The following is a 20,827-nucleotide window of genomic DNA, read 5'->3' as shown; positions in this document are numbered from 1 at the left end:
GCCTCCTGGAGCACTCGCGGCGCCGGCAGCGTGGAGGAATGGAAAAGTACCGTCGGAGCGAGGAAGGGCTTGTGAAGCACCGAGTCAAGCAGAGTCTATTAATAGGCCGGAAGGGGCCCTGCGAGCGCTTTAAGGATGTGAAATTTTAATCCAAGGCACCGGAGAGGGCCAGAGCGAGGACTCAAGTGGTCGGCTGCAGGCTGTAACCTGTGCCGGGTCCCGGGCTAAGGCCTTGGCACTGCATGGCCTCCGGAGCACCGCCGGGTGCAGCCTGGCCTCATCCAGCGCCGCTGCTATACTTGCCCTGTGTCCTCCGATGTGGCACTGGTGTCTCCTGAGCACCTGCAGCCCCGTGTCCCCAGCACACTGGTTGTAGCCCTGGCAGTACCTGCCCTGGATTGCTGAGTCCGCACCATGAGAGCATTTCCAGGAGGGGCTCTGTCGCTCTCCATACACAACACTTTTGGGGTGCCCCCGTAAAGAGCAGTGAAGAGTCTTCAGTTTGGTGTTTTGTTGTTGTTGTTGTTGTTGTTGTTTCAAAATAAGGGCCACTTGTGGTGGTACTTGGGGTCACTAGAGCCATAGCCAGCAATGTTGGAGGGCAGTATATAGTGCCTGGGGTTGAACCCAGACCTCACCTATGCCAGGTGTGTGCCTGCCACTCAAGCCATCTTCCTGGTATGCTTTATTTTTTTTTTAACTTTTGTATTGAATCCCTGTGAGATAGGCCCATACAAAGCTGTCCATGATTGGATTTCAGTTATACAGTGTTCCAACACCCATCCCTCCACCAGTGAACATTTCCCAGCATCCCTGTACAGTTTAGATGGTTTTTGAACAGAGGGAACCCGAGCCCTGGGACCTACATTTTTATACCAGTCACCCCCCCCATCCAGTTCAGAATTACTTCACTGCCCCGAGATTGCGTGGGTTGTGTGCTTTGAGGTTGTATCCAATTCATTTGTCATCAGTGAAGTAGTTGAGAGTATTTAAGGCACTGTAAAACTGTTGAACAGTTTTCTGCTCTGACTTTCCTACAGGGTCTCTTGCTAGTGTAAGATCGAGTAAAACTGTTTCTTCGATATGTTACAACTAAGGTGGGAAATGTCTTCCTCATCCTATTTCCCATTATAACATTGTTTCCCTGAATGAGAAATCACTGTATGGTACAAAAAGCATGCTGGCGTAGAGCACTGAGCTAGTGCTTGCATCCTTGGTGACCCCAGCAAGCCCCCAAGCCTCTGAGCGTGTCAGAGGGTGTTTGCTATCCAGCTGGCAAGGAGTTAGGAACACACCGCGAGCATGTGCAGATGCGTGTTGCTTCTCTCCCCATGGAGGTGTGGCATACAATGCAGGCTTTGCTGGCGGTGTTTAGGCCCTTTCTGAAGGGCCTGTTCTCAGCACGCCTGCAGTGTCTAGAGGCAGCGTGTCACCATAGATGCTGGGGTGAAAGCACAGACCCAGTCCCAGCTTATACCTGCCGCTTGCAGAGATTGATAGATTGGTTTTCAGCTTCCCTGCTTTTGCCTCGTGGTACTATAAAAAGAAAACAGAACAGCCAAAGGAAAATTAAAATTCAATTTGGAAAGACTTAATGAGTGCTATAGGTTTTTATACTGGAGGATTCTTAAAGACATTCAGAAATGTTGTATATTACAGTGCTTGCTTGCTTTCTTCCTTTCTCTCTTTCTTTCTCCCTCCCTCCCTCCCTCCCTCCCTCCCTCCCTTTTTTCCTTCCTTCCTTCCTTTTTTCCTTCTTTCCTTTTTTCCTTCCTTCCTTTTTTCCTTCCTTCCTTCCTTCCTTCCTTCCTTCCTTCCTTCCTTCCTTTTTTCCTTCCTTCCTTCCTTCCTTCCTTCCTTCCTTCCTTCCTTCCTTCCTTCCTTCCTTTTTTCCTTCCTTCCTTCCTTCCTTCCTTCCTTCCTTCCTTCCTTCCTTCCTTCCTTCCTTCCTTCCTTCCTTCCTTTCCTCCCTCCCTCCCTCCTTCCTTCCTTCCTTCCTTCCTTCCTTCCTTCCTTCCTTCCTTCCTTCCTTCCTTCTTTCCTTCCTTCCTTCCTTCTTTCTTCCTGTAGGGAGGTGTTGGGGCCACATCCAGCAGTGTGCAGGGGTCACGCCTGCTGGTGCTCGGGGATCATGCGGTGTGAGGATGAAACAGTTCCGCTGCTGTGAAGCAAGCCCCGTACTCCCTGTCCTGTCTCACTGACTCAGCGCTGGGTTTCTCTAAAAGTAGACTGCAGCCACTCCATTTCTCCGTTTATAGCTGCCCTGTGCCCGCTTCCACCTTCTCCCTTCTTCCTGTCTGAGCACCCAGCCTCATGACAGCTGTCCCATGTACCACACTCTCCAGTTGCACTCGCTTCCTCAGAGTTTTCTTTACTGGCAGTGTATTTTTTTTGTGAACTCATTAATTTTTTATAGTTAAATACACATGGTCATGCACACATGTGTACACATGTATGTATATTGCAGTTTAGGTGACAGTAGTGTTGAGTTTCTGGTATTAATGCACAAGATGCTGCCCACTCCCAACTAAAGTGCTCTTCCCGAGTCCCTCTGTCCAGTCCGGCCCACCGTCCTGCCCTCTCACTCTTCTCTCGTCATTTGTTAATTAACCACCTTTGGCCCCACCATGTGTTCGAACCTTCCACTTCTTTTCCCAGGTTAGTTCCTGGCAGTCTGTTTGTTCCCTGCCCACTCACACGCGAAACCTAGCACAGTCAGAACACAGGTGTGCATTTATATCTCAGATTAATGTTTTTGTGTTTGGGGGTAGGTGTCTGGAGAAGGACAGCAGGGCCAAATGGGAGCTCCATTTCTACCTCAGAAATCTCCATAGTATCCATACTGGCATCTTTATGGTTATATAAAGATTTTTTTATATCATGGTTGCCATTAAGATTTATTATTATCATTGTTTAGTTTGGGGCCATACCCGGCGATGCTCAGGAGTAACTCTTGGTTCCTCAGGAATCACTCCTGGCAATGCTCAGGGGACCATAAGGGATGCCGGGATCAAACTGAGGTTGGCTGCATGTAAGGCAAATGCCTTACCCACTGTACTGTCACTCCAGCCCCCAAATCTTTTATTATTATCATCATTATATAAAGAGTTTCCTCCTTTCTCTTCTTATCCATTATCCAACTGTCCCTAGGATGACAGCTAGTCCTAATAGGAGTTAACTGTTCTCTGATTAGAGAATGGATGGAGGACCATTTAATATTTTGTCCCTGTGTCACTGGCTGTTCGATACAAACAAGTCAGTTAGCTTCTAACTCCACATTCCTTTTTTGTGAAGTTGGATCTAGCAGTATTTGCTCCTCTAACCCCATGAGTGAGGATGAGATGAGGTAAAGGATGAGAAAATGTTCTGTAAATGTTAAAGTACTTGACAAATGTGAGGTAGCATTAATGTGTAGCCTCTGCAACCATTTACAGTTTGTCACTTTGCTAGCTCAATTTCTGAAGATTCCTAACAAGTCTAAAATCTTGTTCAGAAAAGTCCTATCCGTGTTTTTAATTGTGGATCTCCGTGCTAGAGTGTTGGCTCTTATGATTTCCCACCAGTTCAGAGCTAGGCTACTGTTTTACTTTATTTATATTTGCATAACATATATTTGCATAACATATATTTGCATAACACACCTGACAGTGCTTAAGGATCTCTCCTGCTGGGGCTCATGGGACCATATGGGGTACTGGGAATAGAACCCAGGTCAGCTTGTGCCAGGCAAGCGCCTTACCCACTGTATTTTTCCCTTCCCTTCCCATTCTCTTCCCCCTCTGTGCTCAGGGACCATACTGGATGCCAGGGATCAAACCCACGTCAGCCGCATCGCAAGGCAAGTTGCCCTGAGCTGCCGTACCATCTCTGCCCATCCTTGCCCCATACTATTTCTCCAGCCCCAGAATTTTTGAGCACTCTTGACAGATGTTCTCTCATCTGTTCGTGATTTCTCTGAGCAAGATGATGTTACCCCCGCGGTAGGAGCTCCCCCTGAGCCTAGCTGTCATTCTAGCTCCCCTGCTTGTGGTCATTTTGAGTGGCTCAGAAAGTCCCACTGCTTTTCTTGCTTGTAAAATGGAGCTTGCTTATAAAATGCCTCACTCCATGGATTAAAGGTACTGTTTATAACACGTCTGACAGTACTTCATCATCATCATCATAGATACCACAGTATTGCAGACAGGCTCATAACCACTTTCATCTATTTCTGCTTGTCCATCTCACATGAATATTTGGGGTGGGGAGAGCGGGGCTACGGTTTGGGTCACACCCTTCAGTGCTCAGGGCTCACTCCTGGCTCTGCGCTCAGGGCTCAGGGCTTACTTGTGGAAGGCTCAGGGGTCCATATGGGGGCTGGGGACCCAACCCAGACTGGCCACATGCAAGGCCAGCAAGCGCCGTACCTGCCCCGCTATTGCTCCAGCCCTCACATGAGCTTTTTAAGTAAACAGTCCCAGCCTCTTAGTTGTAAATACTGTTCACTGAATTCTGAAGTTGGAAGAGTGTCTTTTGTCACTTTGTATGACAGTTTCAGAGCCATCCTGACACTGCATAGAAATGTCTTCCAGAAAGTGACATGAGAGAATAATAGAATTAGACTAACTAGGGCAGTGAAATGCTTGTATTACATATTGACATTTCACATTTCATTGGGAATGACTTCCACTGATTGAAAATTAAATGCTTAGAAATTGTAATCCAACTTCTAGCATTTGGTACAAGAGTTTTTAACGTAACTGATAGATAAAGATGTAGAAGGATGTATTCTCATATCTGTTTTCTAAATTCTGTACTTTGCAATGCCTGGTATGTAGTATATATTCAATATGCCTTTGTTGAATGAATGTTTACCTTGTCTGGTCTTGACAAAGAGCAACTGAATAGCGCTGGAGGTTTTTTTCAGCCTTTGTGTGTTCATTCTTTTATTTATTATATAACTGACGATAGGTATTAAGTCACACATAATTCTTATTTAAGCATTCTTATGACTTGAATCTTTGGTAATTCTTTCAGAGATGCTAACTTTACTTAGCCTGTCAGAGTCCAGGGCATGTAATAAACATATTTTTTGTGGAATCATAAAGCTGGGAATATCTCAGTAGAAGTACAGAGAAGGGGGAAATGTGCTGATGAGAAATAGAGAAATGGTTAAGAGCGAACTGGAACCAAACAGCTTGGATTTGAAGCCCACTTGTGTGATTTTGGGCAAGTTGTTTAACCTTTTTGTACTTCAGTTTTCTCATCACAGAGTCGTTGGGAGGAACGCATAATTATGTATCAAAGCTCTTTCACCTGTGCTGTACACATTGTAAAAGATTCTGTATGTTAACCATCATTATTGATAATATTTTGATCTTCATTTATTGATACCTACTTCACATTGCCTCACGTTATTTAACTTGCAAATGAGAAAATGGAGGGTCCATGATCATTATGCAGTTTGCTGGTTCTAATTAACTATCTAGTAATTGTAGAGCCAGCTCTATAAATTATTTTACTTAGTCCTCTCCTTTCATAAATAAAACGAAAGGTTGGGTCAGTGAATTGATTTATTAAGCACCACACAATTGGTCAGTGACAATATCTAAACTATAATAATATCAGTTTCTCAATCTTGAGAAGGATTGTTTGGAACTTGGGATGGCAGTGTGCAAGGCAAGTGCCCACTGTACGATTGATCTGTAAATAGTTTTATTGGACTTAAAAAAAAAGGATTCTTTGGGGCTGGAGCGATAGCACAGTGGGTAGGGCATTTGCCTTGCATGCAGCTGACCCGGATTCGATTCCCAGCATCCCATATGGTCCCCTGAGCACCACCAGGAGTAATTCTTGAGTGAAAAGCGCAGAGCAACTCCAGTGCATCGCCAGATATGACCCAAAAAGCAAAAGAAAAAAAGGAAAGAAAGAAAGAAAGAAAGAAAGAAAGAAAGAAAGAAAGAAAGAAAGAAAGAAAGAAAGAAAGAAAGAAAGAAAGAAAGAAAGAAAAGGATTGTTTTTCACTGGGGGTTGTACTGGAGATCTTGATCTGAATTTCAACTTAAAAATTCTATAGCACAGGTAATGTTAACTGTTCAGAATTAATATTTTGATTGGAAATTTGGAACTTCCAGAAGCATACAGCAAGGAGTTTACCTATCTTAGACAACCTCACAAGCCTCATTATAGTCAAGTGCCACGTTTTATGAAGATGGGCAAAGGTGGGAACAGCTGTAAAATTTTCTGTCTTCTAAATTCTCTATGCTATGAAAAATATATAGCTATGTGCAGACCAAAGCAGTATTCTGTCATTCATCAGTGTTATCATAATCATACTTTCCTCAGTTGTGAAAGATGTTATGAATCCAACAACTCTTTTCACTAACTTTCTCCGGTAAGATTGAATTAATATCCAATCGTCAACTGAATTTGGCCAGCATGCCTCTGGCTGGATATATATGTATATATATATATATATATATATTTTTTTGCTTTTTGAGTCACACCCGGTGATGTACAGGGGCTACTCCTGGCTCTGCACTCAGGAATTACCCCTGGCAGTGCTCAGGGGACCCTATGGGATGCTGGGAATCGAACCCGGGTTGGCCACGTGCAAGGCTAACGCCCTACCCCCTGTGCTATTGCTCCAGCCCCTGGATGTATTTTTTAATATAATAGAGAGTACATCTTGTTCACATTTGTCTTTTCTATTCTTGATATATTGGTTTATCTTCGCTATATTCTATATAACATTTGGGTTTGTTTGGTATCAACTGAAGAATGAATTTTTTACAGATATTCTTTAGTATCACTACTGAGTATGTCCAGGCACTATTAAAGTATTTCTAAGCATTTTAAAAGCTACTAAGTATTTTTATAGTTTTTGTTCAACAGGACAAGAAATGATTTTCAGGAATTGTTTTCAGTTTTCATTTGCTTTGTGACCATTGAATGTAATAGAAAAAAATCAAACTGATGATACACTTATCATTAAGAGCTTGTATTCACTGTATACTCCCTGTTAAATGCCACATTACCTTCTGGTGGATAACAAATTCTGTGTTCATTGTCATTTAGGTGAGCCTCATCTCTAATACCATAGAGCTACAGCTTAAAGCCTTTGGGGTTTTGGCCAGTAGCAAAACACAGAATCATGTACTCATTCAGTGGACTTAAGCTGATTAACTAAATCCAGTTGCAAAGGAAACATGAAATATGAGATGTGTGGCTTTTTTCCTCAGTTATACTTAGGATTTTTATAATTTTTAGTGTGAACAATTAACTCCAGCTCTAATTCCTATTTCTTCAAATGTGGGGATTTCCCCCATCCTTGCCCTGCCCTACACATGCTTAAGGACAAACATGGATGGACGTTTCTCGTCCACGCTCTAGGGTGGGGGAGTCCTGTCTTGTGTACTGCTGGTAAAATAGAATCTTAAAAGCTTCATAAACATTGTGGTCCTCCCAGGAGTATGAAATGTATTATTGACATTTCTTCTTTTTTTTTTTCTTTTTGGGTCACACCTGGCGATGCGCAGGGGTTACTCCTGGCTCTGCACTCAGGAATTACTCCTGGCGGTGCTCAGGGGACCCTATGGGATGCTGGGAATCGAACCCGGAGGGCCGCGTGCAAAGCAAACGCCCTACTCACTGTGCTATCGCTCCAGCCCCGACATTTCTTCTTTACACGTTAAGCATATGCCAATAGTTTATTTCTCTGGGAAAGATGGAAACAATTTTATGGAAAATAAGACTGTGTGCGCTCCCCAGCCCAACTTCAGCTTTTTCCACTTGTGATCCCTTTTCATCCAGATATATATCAATAGGTATACAATAGGTATACTTTTAATAAACTTTTCAAAATACATTTTCATAAATTTATTTTAAAGCAAACTTTTTGTGACTCTCACATTCCATTATGCAACCCCATGTGGGGTTGTGACCCACGCACAGTTTGAGAAGCTAAGTTCTAGGGTCTGGAGAGAGAGAGGACAGCAGGTGCTTGCACGTAGCTAGCTCAAGTTCGATCTTCAGCACCATATATGGTCCCTGGAGCCCCCTCAGAAGTGATCTTGAATACATCAAAGTATGTCTCAACCCTCTCCCCCCCAAAAAAAATGATTAAATGAAGTAGATAAAAGACCATTGCATTGAGGTTGGAGGAAGAGACCAAGTGAGTGGAGAGGATAGTCTTGATATTCATTCCTTGATAGGAAATTAAGGGTAGGATTTAATGTGCAAGTTAGGATTGAGGCAAAGAGTAAAGAACCATACCACAAAATAAAACCCTTTAAATTTCAAAGCAGTGGCAAGAAGAACAATTTGGATTGTAACTTGTCAGAAGACAGGTGAAGATAATGATAATAGAGGTAGTTAATAACCAGAGACTACACAGGGTTAATGAGTAGGTAGATTCCACTTTTGGGTCGGTGGGGGGGGGGGAATGTGTGCCATATGTGGTGGTACTCAAGGATTATTCCTGGCTTTGATGCTCGGGGATTGTTTCTGTTGATGCTGAGGGGACGCTCTGCATTGCCCGGGATCCAACTGAGTTCAGCCTCGTTCGAGGCAAATATCTTAACTCCTGTTATCTCTGTAGCCTCTGATGTGTAGTTAGAAAGAGAAGACTCTTCACCTTGTGGAAGAAATGAAAGAAACGTGGAAAACCAGTGAGACTTAAGAACATTGGTGATGGAGAAAGGTGATAAAATAGAGGAAGAATTTGGACCCAATACATAGAAGGTCAGGGCGGTGGAAGTCTAAGAATATCTTGATTGGGCTTCTTGATTGAAAGCAGAGAAGGGAAGCTTGCTAGTTGGGTAGATATATGGACAGGCATTTAAAAGCGTCTTTCCAGGGGTGAGGGATGTGGCTCACTGGTAGGGTGCATGCTTCATATGCACGAGTCTCTGGGTTCCATACCCAGCTCCAGCAAAAAAGGGAAAAAGCATATCCAAACATTCAACTTTGGAAAATAGATATAGTTCACGAGAATCTCCTGATACTTATTACTGTTTACCAGGGGGTTATTTATCATAGTTAATCTTACCTTGCTGCTTAGATTAGGTCTCTTTGCTGTCCAAGGGTTTCTGCAGAAAAACAGGTATAAATCAACCCAGAACGACTCTCTCAAAAGGATCAGGGTGGGGGCTGAGTGATAGCACAGCAGGTAGGGTGTTTGCCTTGCATGCAGCCAAGCCGGGTTCGATTCCCAACATCCCATATGGTCCCCTGAGCACCGCCAGGAGTAATTCCTGAGTGCAGAACCAGGAGTAACCCCTGAGCATCACTGGGTGTGACCCAAAAACCAAAAAAAAAAAAAAAAGATCAGGGAGACATGTTTTATTAAAAGTCAGGCAAATAGCTCTGCTGTGGGAAGTGTTGAAGGGGTCCGAGGCTTAGGAAGAACAGAGCGCAGGAGTGACCTCCCAAGATGGAAACCCAATGGCACCAACCCGGCTCACCTCCATGGAGACCAGGAGGCCTTAAGGTCTTGGGGGTGGGAGAGCCAGAATTTGATGTCATCAAAGAGGCTTCACATTGCATTTCTTTTTGTTTCAAATTAGTAAAATTAAATTTGACCAAATTGTTTTCATTTCAACTTCTGGAACTGTTATTTGATTTTCCAAAATGAAATCTGTAAGTGACAAAGAGGAAAATGGGCAGCCTAGCATCTAGTTGTCACTGGAGGAAGGAGGGGCACAGGGGGTGGGGACAGTGTCAGCTCTATCCATCTGGCCGCTCGTCTCCCTTCTCCTGGGATGAGCTGCTCCTCTGGCGAGTTCCAAATGTGCTGCATACCAGCATGCAAAGAGCGGAGTGACAGCCTTTCCGAATCTGCCGAGTTCTCTCGCTGTCCCTGTTCTTAAGTCTTTCCCTTGAACCTCAGAACCACACATCATGTGTCTAGTATCTCCATTCGGTTGCACCAAAGCGAATCAGACCCAACATCATCTTAACCTCAGAGTTGTTCCTGACCTTACTTCCTGTGCAGTGGATTTTACTGCCTTGCAGCCATTCGCCCGGAAAAGAGGATCTTCTCTGAGCTGGGCTTCCTGGATTTTCCCTCTACAGTGCTCCCCTCTTTCGGTTGGTCAGTCAGACTGCTACACCCTCCCTACTGCTTTGGCCTGGCCATTGTTACCCATCCTTGTCTTGGTATTCCTCATTCTTCCAGATCTTCTTTCTACCCGACCTCATTGCCCCCACTACACAAACACACATTCAATGGAATAATCTTTCTCAAAAGTAACACTGAGAAAGTCACTTCCCATTTTTTCCCCTCAAACTTTACTTAATTAAAGCACCATGAGTTGCAGTTACTCACAGTTGGGTTTTTGACATACAATGTTCCATCACCTATCCTACCACCACTTCCCTCCACCAGTGTTCCCAGGTCCCCTCTCCTACCACCAACGCCCCCTCCCATGCCGCCCACCCCAGCCCTCAGCCCATCTTGCCATCTTGATGGGCATTCTTGTAAGTTTGGCTATTAAAGTTTGAGTCTCGTGATTTCCGTGTTGTTGATTCTTGTTTGGATATCTAGCTCTGTTATTCCTTAATGCCACCCATGAAATCACTTCTCATTTAAAAGTCTTCAGTATCTCCTTGTTTTCAGGATGAAATAAAAATCCCTTACCATGATTACTGGCCTCCGCCTCCCTGCCTGGCCTCTGCCTACCCGCTAATTTGATGACGTCTGCTTACACTGAACTGTTGGGTCCCTGAGTGATTTGGTCTTTTTCCTGGGGTCTCCTGTAGATACAAGCTACTCTTCCTTCAAAGCTCTGCCCTTTTTTTCTGCCGTCTTCCACTCTACCAGCTGTCCTGTTGGCTTCAGCTGTCTGTGTCTCCCAGAACCTTCCGTGATCTCTCCAAACTGGATTAGGTTCCTTATATGTGTAACTGTGAAAGTGTTATACTTTATTAGATTTTTCTTGCTGTAATTCACTTGTTTACTTGTCTACCATCCCCAGAAGACTATAAAGGCCCCTAAAGGGAAGATCTTGATCTGTCTTAGTTAACATTTTTGTTTCAGTAAATGTTTGGGGTTTTTTTTGTTGTTGTTCTTTTTTATGTGTGTGTGGTAGTGGGGGGAGGGCATGCACAGCCAATGATGCCCAGGGGTTACTCTGGCTCTGTGCTCAGGAATTACTCCTGGCAGTGCCCAGAAGGCTATATGGGATGCTAAGGATGGGACCTGGGTCGGCCAAGTGCAAGGCTAATGCACTTTTCCCTCTGTACTATGACTCTGGCCCCAGTTTCAGTAAATGTTTTGTTTACTTTTCTTCCTTTTTAAAAACTGTTCGGTAAAATATGCAAAACATAAAATTTGCTTTTTGGATTTTTTTTAACATACAATTTAGTATTAAGTGCATTCACATTTTCACGCAACCATTACCACGGTTCCTCTCCAGAACCTTTTCAGTGTCCAAACTGAAGATCTGTATGTGTTATACATGCTCCCCTCGCCCTTTGCACCCTTCACCTCTAGTGACCATTTCGCTCCACCCCCACCCCGTTTCTACATTCAGTTCTTTGGATGTATCTATAAAAGTGGAATTGCTGAATTATATGGCAATTTTGTGTTTAATTTTGCAGGGAATCTCCATACATAGCGGCACAAGGGCTCCTACTTCTCATTTTTGCCAACACTCATTTTCTGGTTTTGTTTTATGAAAACTATCCTAATGAGTATAAAGTGTGATAGCATTTAATTTTGATTTATATATCTATAGTGATTAGTGATACCAAGCATCTCTTATGTGATTTTTGGTTATTTGTGTACTTGGAAGAAATGGTTATGCAGATTCTTTCCACAGTTATAAAATCCTTGTTTCTGAGGGACTGGAGTTGATAGCACAGAGGGTAGGGCATTTGTCTTGCACACGGCGGACCCGGGTTCAATTCCTCCATCCCTCTTGGAGAGCCCGGCAAGCTACTGAGAGTATATCCCACCCACACGGCAGAGCCTGGCAAGCTCCCAGTGGCGTACTGGATATGCCAGAAACAGTAACAAGTCTCACAATGGACACGCTACTGGTGCCCACTCGAGCAAATCGATGAACAACTGGACGACAGTGCTACAGTGCTTGTTTTTGAGTTGTAGAAGTATTTTATATATTGAATATATGAGATAAATGATTTAAATATTTTCTTATATTCTGTGAGCTGACTTTTTCTCCTGTTGATACTGCTCTTTGATGCATAGATGTCCCAATTTTGATGAAATTGTATATAACTGTATTTTGTTGCTGTTTTGGTGTCATATGCAGAAAATAGTTGCCAAATTCAATGCCATTAATTTCCTCCTATTTTCTCAAAAGACTTGGTGATTTTAGCTTTTATATTTAGATATTTGATTCATTTTTAATTTATTTTATACCTGCTAAAAAGGAACATTGTCATTTAATAATTTTTGTTTTTTGCATATAGATCCACTTTTCCCAGCTCCAAAGGGTTAACTGCCTTTTTCCCCATTGAATGATACTGCTACTCTTTTTTTTTTTATTGAATCACCGTGAGATGCAGTTACAGACATAAACTTTCGTGACTACGTTTCAGTCCTACAGTGATCGAGCACCCATCTCTCCACCAGTGCCCATTCTCTACCACCAATGTTCCCAGTATCCCTCCTGCCACCCCCTGCCTCTCTGGCAGGCACACTCCCTCTTACTCTCTCTCTCTCCTGTTGGGTTTATGGTTTGCAGTACTAGAGGCCATCATGTTTGGTCCATAGTCTACTTTCAGCACATATCTCATCCCGAGCAATCTCTCCAAGCATCATTTACTTATTTGACCCTTCTCTATCCCAGCTGCCTTTTCTCCCAGCATGTAAGAACAGCTTCCAGATCATTCTATGTCTGTCTCTCTCTTTCTGACTAATTTCACTTAGCATGATACTCTTTATGTCCATCCACTTATATGCAAATTTCATGAATTCATTTTTTTCTAACAGCTACATAGTATTCCATTTTGTAGATCTACCAAAGTTTCTTTTATCAGTCATCTGTTCTTGGGCACTTGGGTTTTTTCCAGATTCTGGCTGTTGCAAACAGTGCTGCAATAAACATACAAGTGCAGATATCATTTCTACTGTATATTTTTTTACATCTCTGGGATGTATTCCCTTAAGTGGTGTTGCTGGGTCATATGAAAGCTCAGTTTATAGTTTTTGGAGGAATGTTCATATTGTTCTCCAAAAAGGCTGGGCCAATCGGCATTACCACCAATGAATGAGAGTCCCTTTATCCCTGCATCCACGCCAGCAGTGGTTGTTCTTGTTCTTTTTGATGTGTGATACTGCTACTTTTAAGGAATCACTGTATCACTGTATCACTGTCATCCCGTTGCTCATCGATTTTGCTCGAGCAGGTACCAGTAACGTGTCCATTGTGAGACTTCTTGTTACTGTTTTTGACATATCGAATACTCCACGGGTAGCTTGCGAGGCTCTTCTGTGCGGGCGAGATGCACTCAGTAGCTTGCCGGGCTCTCCAAGAGGGGTGCAGGAACTGAACCTGGGTCGGCTGCGTGCAAGGCAAACGCCCTACCCGCTGTGCTGTCGGTTCAATGATTCAATGAATCATGTAACCATAATTGTAAGGACTGTTTCTGAATTATCTAATCTATTCATCAGTCTAAATGTCTGTCTTCTACAGTTTCCACACTAGTTTAGTTATTGTATCACAAGAGTTATTGTATCATAAGAGGAGCTCTATATCCCCAGTTTTGTGACTTTTCAGTGGTGGCGTGGTGTCACACCTGATGGTGCTCAGGGCTCTGGCCTTCTCCTGCTTCCGTGCTGTGTTGTCACTGCAGGAGGCGCCTCAGGGGACCATCTGTGTTCCTGGCAATTAAGCTGGAGGCGGCTGCTCTCAAGGCAAGCACCTTACCTTCTATGTTATGTCTCCACCTTAATTTGTTCTTTTTCCTTTTTTCAAAGTCTGAGACAGGTTTCTGCTATTATTTGCTATTTGACCCTCCTCCTAACACCTCGTCTAGGTGTCCTCATCTGTGTGCTTCTGTTAACCTTTCCTCCTAGATGACTTTTCTTCCTTTCATCTCTGTTGAAACCTGAGGCTAATATCAGTTTTTCTTTCCTTCTCCCAACCCCATGTCCCTCAATTTAGAGGCATCTTTCGTTGTTTGTGTCTGGGCCACAGCTAGCGTTTCAAATCAGAGGCCTCCTGTGTGACCAGGAGAAGCAACCCCGATCACCGATTGCCCTTAGTCATCGAGTCCAGTTCAGTCTGTCGGAACTCCCAGGTCCGAAAGTTGCTTTCATCCTCATTTATTTTCAGGGCTTGCTCCCCATTAGAGGGCTGCAGGAAGAGTGGTGGAGGGTTTGTGGTACTGGATGTGAGTAAAGGTGCAGTTTTATGAACATAATAATATATATATCATACATACCTCTTGGAGAGTCCAGCAAGCTACCGAGAGTATCCCGCCCACACGGGCAGAGCCTGGCAAGCTCCCTGTGGTGGATTCGATATGCCCAAAACACTAACAATAGGTCTCATTCCCCTGACCCTGAAAGAGCCTCCACTCGTTGGGAAAGACGAGTAAAGAGAGGCTGCTAAAATCTCAGGGCTGGGAGGAATAGAGACATTACTGGTGCCTGCTTGAGTAAATTGACGAACAATGGGATGATAGTGATATAGTGATATGAACATATGAGCACTATTGTAACCTAAAGTACACAAAATTATTTTTTGTTACCCAAAGTACACAAAATTATTTTTCTAGAACTCTTGGAAGAAAACTTAGAGGTAGTAGTGATATGCTAAGCCAAGTATCTTTCCTAAGACTGTGACGGAGGAAAAAGCATCACATGTTGCAGTGGCAACTTAGGAATGTGGGTCTCTCCTGCCGTCGTGGACAACACCCTCTCTCTTGCCTCACTGACATGTCAGGGGAATGTACAGACTGTGCTGGCTCCATACATGGAATATGGCACAGCAGTAAAAAGAGAATGAACTGCCACACACACGTAAAAGAGATGGATAACCCTGCGATGACGTTGAGTGAAACAGGTTGGACTCTTGTATTCGCATGTAGAAGTTGAAGAACATGGAGAACTAATCTGTGATGAGAGACATCAGAGCCGCCCTCGGTGGAGGTCGGGTGCTCAGGAGAGCCCTCTGGGGTGCTGCAGTTCATCTGTTTTTTGATCTCTGTGGTTGCTACACTGATGTGCACGTATGCATAATAGGAGCATTTCATATGCATAAGATTTTTGCTGTACTGTATTCTGTCTTTGGGCTGGAGCAATAACACAACCAGTAGGGTGTTTGCCTTGCAAGCAGCCAACCTGGGTTGGATTCCTCCACCCCTCTCAGAGAGCCTGGCAAGCTACCGAGAGTATCCCACCCGCACAGCAGAGCCTGGCAAGCTACCTGTGGAGTATTCAATATGCCAAAAACAGCAACAAGTCTCACAATGGAGACATTACTGGTGCCCACTCAAGCAAATCGATGAGCAACGGGATGACAGTGATACAGTGATATTCTGCCTTAAAAAGAAAAAAAAGAAGAAAAAAAAACCTTGGGCTAGACAGTACAGTGGTTAAGGTGCTGATCTCCCCTGAGACGTGCCTAGGTTTACTCCCCAGCAGTGCACAATGTCTCCCAAACACCACCAGGAGTCACCCCTGAGCACAGAGTCAGCCAGGAGTAAGCCCTGAGCACTGCTGGGTCTGGCCCAACCCTGAGCCTTTGGGAGGAAAAAGCCAAACAAAACTAGAATCCCCCAGGCTCGCCCACTCAGGGCCTTGAATCTGTTCCTGAGTACCACATCCAGATGTGTGTGCGTCATCCCTGGTCACTGCAGCAGCGGCAGCAGCGACAACACGACAACCAAAGGAAGAGAAGGGGGGAAACCTAGAAAATCAAAATGAAAAAGTTCAAGTATATGGTTTCACCGGGAAGCGGTAGGAAGGAATGAGAAATGCAGCAGTGCATAGAGGCGCTGGATGTCCATTTCACTAATGCAGAAGTTTGGACTCTGCCCTCTAGCTCTGATAGGTCTGAGGGAGGAAAATGACTTAATCAAAGGAGATTTCTAGGGAAACGCTTTGAGATGTGCCTCATGGACTGAGAATTGGTCCGTGAGTGGGAGGTTGTTGCAGCAGGACTTGAGTTGCATGATGCGGGTTTTCACTCTGAAGGCAGAAGACTCCATAAGGCTAGTGACTGGTTGAACAGGGACAACAAAAGATGATGAGGGGACGATGCCTGAGCTGCCACAGCGGTGGCTGGAAACAAATCGAAACATGGTCCCGACAACAGCTATAAGAAAGTCAGGAAGAGGAATCAATTTTGAAAGGAAAATGATGGATGTTCTTAATGCTTTCACTTTAAAGTGCTGACAGGCACTGGTGGGGCTCCGAAGAGCAGTCGGGGCTGGTGAAATCTGAAAATCACCCACGTACAAATTATTTTGAGTACATGAGATCCTCAAAAAAAATAAATAATAAAGTATGGCAGAGATTGCAGGCCAGTTCTTAGAGAAGGAAAAAGGGGTGGAGGAAGAGGTTACAGATGCGGATGGAACCTTGGACCATTTCACCTGATTCTTGAAGGAGGGCTGAACGTGTGAAGGGGAAGGTACAGAAAGAGGGAAGGAGTGGGGCTGGAGGGATACAGCGGGGAGGGCACTTGCGTTGCACACCACCAAGCCAGGTTTAGTCCTGCACCACAGACGGTTCCCCGATCCCAACCAGGAGTGATGCCTGAGCACAGAGCCAAGAGTAAACCCTGAGCACCACTGGATATGGCCTCCCAAAAGAGCAAACAAAAGAAATAGGGAGGACATGTGTGGACTAAGCAGAAGCAGGGGTAATTGAGGGACATTGTCTTTGAATCATAGTTACAGAGTTCGTGATTGGGTTTCACTCATACAGTATTCCAATACCCAGCCCTTCACCAGCGCACAGTTCCTGCACGATTGTCCCATTTTCCTCTCGAACCCCCTCTCCAAGCCTGCTTCTGTGGCAAACATTTTTTCTCTCTCTCTGTCTCTGTGTCTCTGTCTCTGTCTCCATCTCTGTCTCTGTCTGTTTGTGTCGCTCTCTCTGTCTCTGTCTCTCTCTTTGTCTCTGTCTCTCGCTCTCTCTCATTATCCTTTTAGGCACTGTAGTTTGCAATACTGTTTCTTAAAGGGCATGATGCATATCACTTTACCTCCTTTCAGCACTCAGTTTGTGTCCAGAGTGATCATTTCCAACTATCATTGTCACAGAGGCCCCTTCTCTGTCCTAACTGTACGTCACCTCCCCCTGCGTGGCAAGCTTCCTACCATGGACCAGTCCTTCTGGCCCTTATTACTACTGTCTTTGGGTATTATTCACATGCCATTTTAAAATATGTATCCTGCAAATGAGTGCAACCATTCATTCTGTCTGCCCCCTCCCTCTGACTGCTCTCCATGTTCATCCATGCATAAGCAAAGTTCCTGGCTTCATTTTGCCTAACGGCTGCATAGTGTTCCATTGTGTAGATGTACCATAGTTTCTTTATCCACTCATCTGTTCTTAGGCACTTGTTGTTTCCAGATTCTGACTATTGTGAATAGCCAGTGAACATAGGAGTGCAAATGGCTTTTCTGCATTGTGTGTTTGGGCCACTAGTGTATATTGCCAGGAGTGATATTGCTGGGTTCCATGGAAGTTCAGTTTCTAGTTTTTTTGAGAAAGAACGACATCATTTTGCAGAAGACAAGAGAAGCGGGGGCTGGACTCGGACGGAGTGTCACATATTTAGCCGTGGGTGGCTTTCTCTGCCCAGAGCCACCAGCTCACAAGGACTTGTCAGCATCTTCACTGAACTCCTCTTGTGCGGATCTTTGTCCCCGAGCAGGTATTAAAGGTGACCTGGGGTCGAGAATGAATGTGGCTGTGAGAACCAAGGAGTCCCAGATACTCAAGACTCTCAGTGGCTTCAGTAGTGCTGTACTCAGTGAAAATGATACGAAGCTGAGCACTGGTCAGGCCCTCCCGCACGGCTCAGCTCGGCACTGAGTCCCTTTCCAGACAAGTGGAGCTTGAATGCTTTGATTTATTTTTTAATTTTTAAACTGTTTTATTTTAGGCACCATGATTTCTTTCAGAAATCATTCCAACACCAGAGTATCTGCTTCTCTCCACATTGTCCCACTGTCCCGCCCCCACTAGAGCCCCTACTGAAGACCAGTTCTCCGTTTCTGATGCCTTTGCGCATTTGTTACCACCCGACTATGTTTCTTTACATGAGCATACGAGAGCTCGCCTTTCTGGCCAACTTCACTCGGCATGATTCTCTCCAGGCCCATCCACTTAGCAGAAGAATAGAATGATTTCATCTTTCCATATAGCTAAGTAGTATTCCGGTAGTTTTGGGTTTTTTTTTTCTTTTTGGTCACACCCGGCGATGCACAGGGGTTACTCCTGGCTCATGCACTTAGGGGACCATATGGGATGCTGGGAATTGAACCCGTGTCAGCCGCGTGCAAGGCAAATGCCCTACCTGCCGTACTATCGCTCTAGCCCCAGTATTCTGTTCAATGAATATATTTTTTAAATATTTGAATATAAATATCACTGTATCACTGTCATCCCGTTGTTCCTCGATTTACTCGAATGGGCACCAGTAACATCTCCGTTCATCCCAGCCATGAGATTTTAGCAGCCTCTTCTTACTCGTTTTTCCCAACAATTGGAGGCTCTTTTCAGGGTCAGGGAAATGAGGCCTGTTATTGTTACTGTATTTGGCATATCGAATACACCACAGGGAGCATGCCAGGCTCTTCCGTGCGAATATGAATATATAAAATGAATATATATATGTATGTATAGCTATAGTTTCTCTTTATTCAGAAGTGTAAAAAAGTGTTTTGAATACTGACCATATTATTTTCTAGGTCTGTAACTAGCCACGTCAGTTCTCTGTACCTGTTTTCTCATCTGTTAAATGAAGAAACGAGTTTTCCCACAATGCCCCAGATGTTGCTCTGGGAGTAACTTGAGTTCTGAAATGCAGGAAGTGTGTAAGGCGTTCCCTGAGACCGTGGTAAAGCAGTGATGTTCACAAGGAGGGAAAGGGCAAAGGCCAGGCTTGCTGGACAGGCTCACAGAAGAGCGCAGATTTGCTGGAGACAGTTAGGAGGCAAACGGGAAGGACGACGTGAAGGGAGAGGGTTTCCGGGCGGGGGAAGCCCTGTGAGTGGCCCTCCATCAGAACAGCCATTGACATTTGCCTCTGATTTTCTTCATGAACCAGATCTTCTTTGGGGCTGGAGTGCGAGTTAGGGGCGGATAAAACAATGAGGCCGTTGATAACTCGTTAGGTATGAGCTGGGGAGTCCAGGCTCTTTGCTTGTGATTTTTATTCTGATACCGTGATTTTTGGCAAGTTGCTCAGGCCCCCTATGTGAGACGAAGTAGACTGGATGTATAAATTCCCTCGCAGCTCTGAAGCTTTAGATTTCGTGTATGAAAAGGCTTTGCCCCATTCTTTGTGGAACAGCATCTCTGGCACAGCGTGGAGCCCGAGGCTCAGGGCGGGCACACGGGTGCAGGCCTCTCTGGTCCCCCCACGTAAGAATCAGAGCATCACAAGCCACATACAGACCGTGCAGCTGCAGCCCCTCGCCCTCCCTGGGGAAGCAGGGTCTGGGGGTCTCCGCCGCATGTTTGTGACAGGAGCCCCAGGGATTTCTCTCCCAAATTAGTGTTAACTTTACCGCCGTTCTCTAGAGGAGCTCAGGTTTATGGATACTTGCCTTGAAGTGGACCCTGAGGACTGGCTAAGGAGGGAAGCTCATCTTCAGTCTTACACTCTCAGATTACCTGGGCGGAGCTGGAAACAGGAAGTAGAGCAATGCAGCACAGTGTGGCCAGCTGGCGGCAAAGCCCTGTCATGTCAAGGCACCTGCTGGGGTCCTGACGTGGCAGTGCCCGGACCTGCTGTTTTCTGGGGACGGGGGAGGAAGTGGTTTGGGCCACACCAAGTGATGCTCAGGGCTTACTCCTGGCTCTCCACTCAGGTATCACTCCTGACAGGCTCAGGAGACCTTTGGGGTCCCGGGGATCGGACCCAGGTTGGTGGCGTGCAAGGCACACACCCTACCCGCTTGTACTGACACTCGGGGTGGTGGGGTGCAAGGCACACGCCCTACCCGCTTGTGCTGACACTCGGGGTGGTGGGGTGCAAGGCACACACCCTACCCGCTTGTACTGACACTCGGCCCCGACCGGCTTACCCTTCACGGTAGAGATCCCGCCTTTCCCAGGGGTGTCTGTAAACAACCCAGGGCTGTTGGGGGGGAGGGGGCTTCCCCTGCTTCTGAACACCGGCTCCACTGCGGCATGGCTTTGGTTTTTCCTCTGAGGAGGGACTCTGGCTCGGCAATCTGTGTCCACTGCTTTGTCGGTTCCTGGGCTGAGCCCCTCTCCGGGCAGCCCTCGGGCCTCCCTGCTGCCTCAGAGCAGGCGCCCTCGGACCCCCTTCTGTGTTGCTCTGCCGCTGAGGGGGAGGTGTGTTTGCACAGTCTGCCCTCTGTAGAGAGGAGAGCACTTTGCTGTGACCTGGAAGGAGTTTGGCCGTCAGAGATAACACTTCGGGTCTTTTCTGTCGGAGGGGTTCTTGCAACACGGTGTGACTGGAAATGGGTTTGAAGTGGAAAGCACAGCAGATGGAAGTTGTTTTATGTATGTTTTGTGCCTCCAGAGTTTGGAAGAGTTTTGTCTCTCTAAAATTTAAAGAGTGGCAATTTTCCCTTGTGTTGTCCTTGAAGGAAGACTATTTCTTTGGGGAGGAAGTTTCCAGAAAAGGCAGCTCACTTGAGTTTACTGATTCCAAAGTTAACATAG

The 20,827-nt window shown here is 45.3% G+C and overlaps 1 protein-coding gene across 5 annotated transcripts in view; it reads left to right on the top strand.

The window, feature by feature from the left end:
- The window catches only part of SCN8A (sodium voltage-gated channel alpha subunit 8), a 224,623-nt gene that overhangs the window by 43,485 nt on the left and 160,311 nt on the right, over window positions 1-20,827 (top strand). The window lies entirely within an intron of this gene.

Source organism: Sorex araneus, chromosome 2 (assembly GCF_027595985.1).
Source record: "Sorex araneus isolate mSorAra2 chromosome 2, mSorAra2.pri, whole genome shotgun sequence".
In the NCBI taxonomy this organism is placed as follows: Eukaryota; Metazoa; Chordata; class Mammalia; order Eulipotyphla; family Soricidae; genus Sorex; species Sorex araneus.
This window is presented reverse-complemented; position numbering and strand designations above follow the sequence as displayed.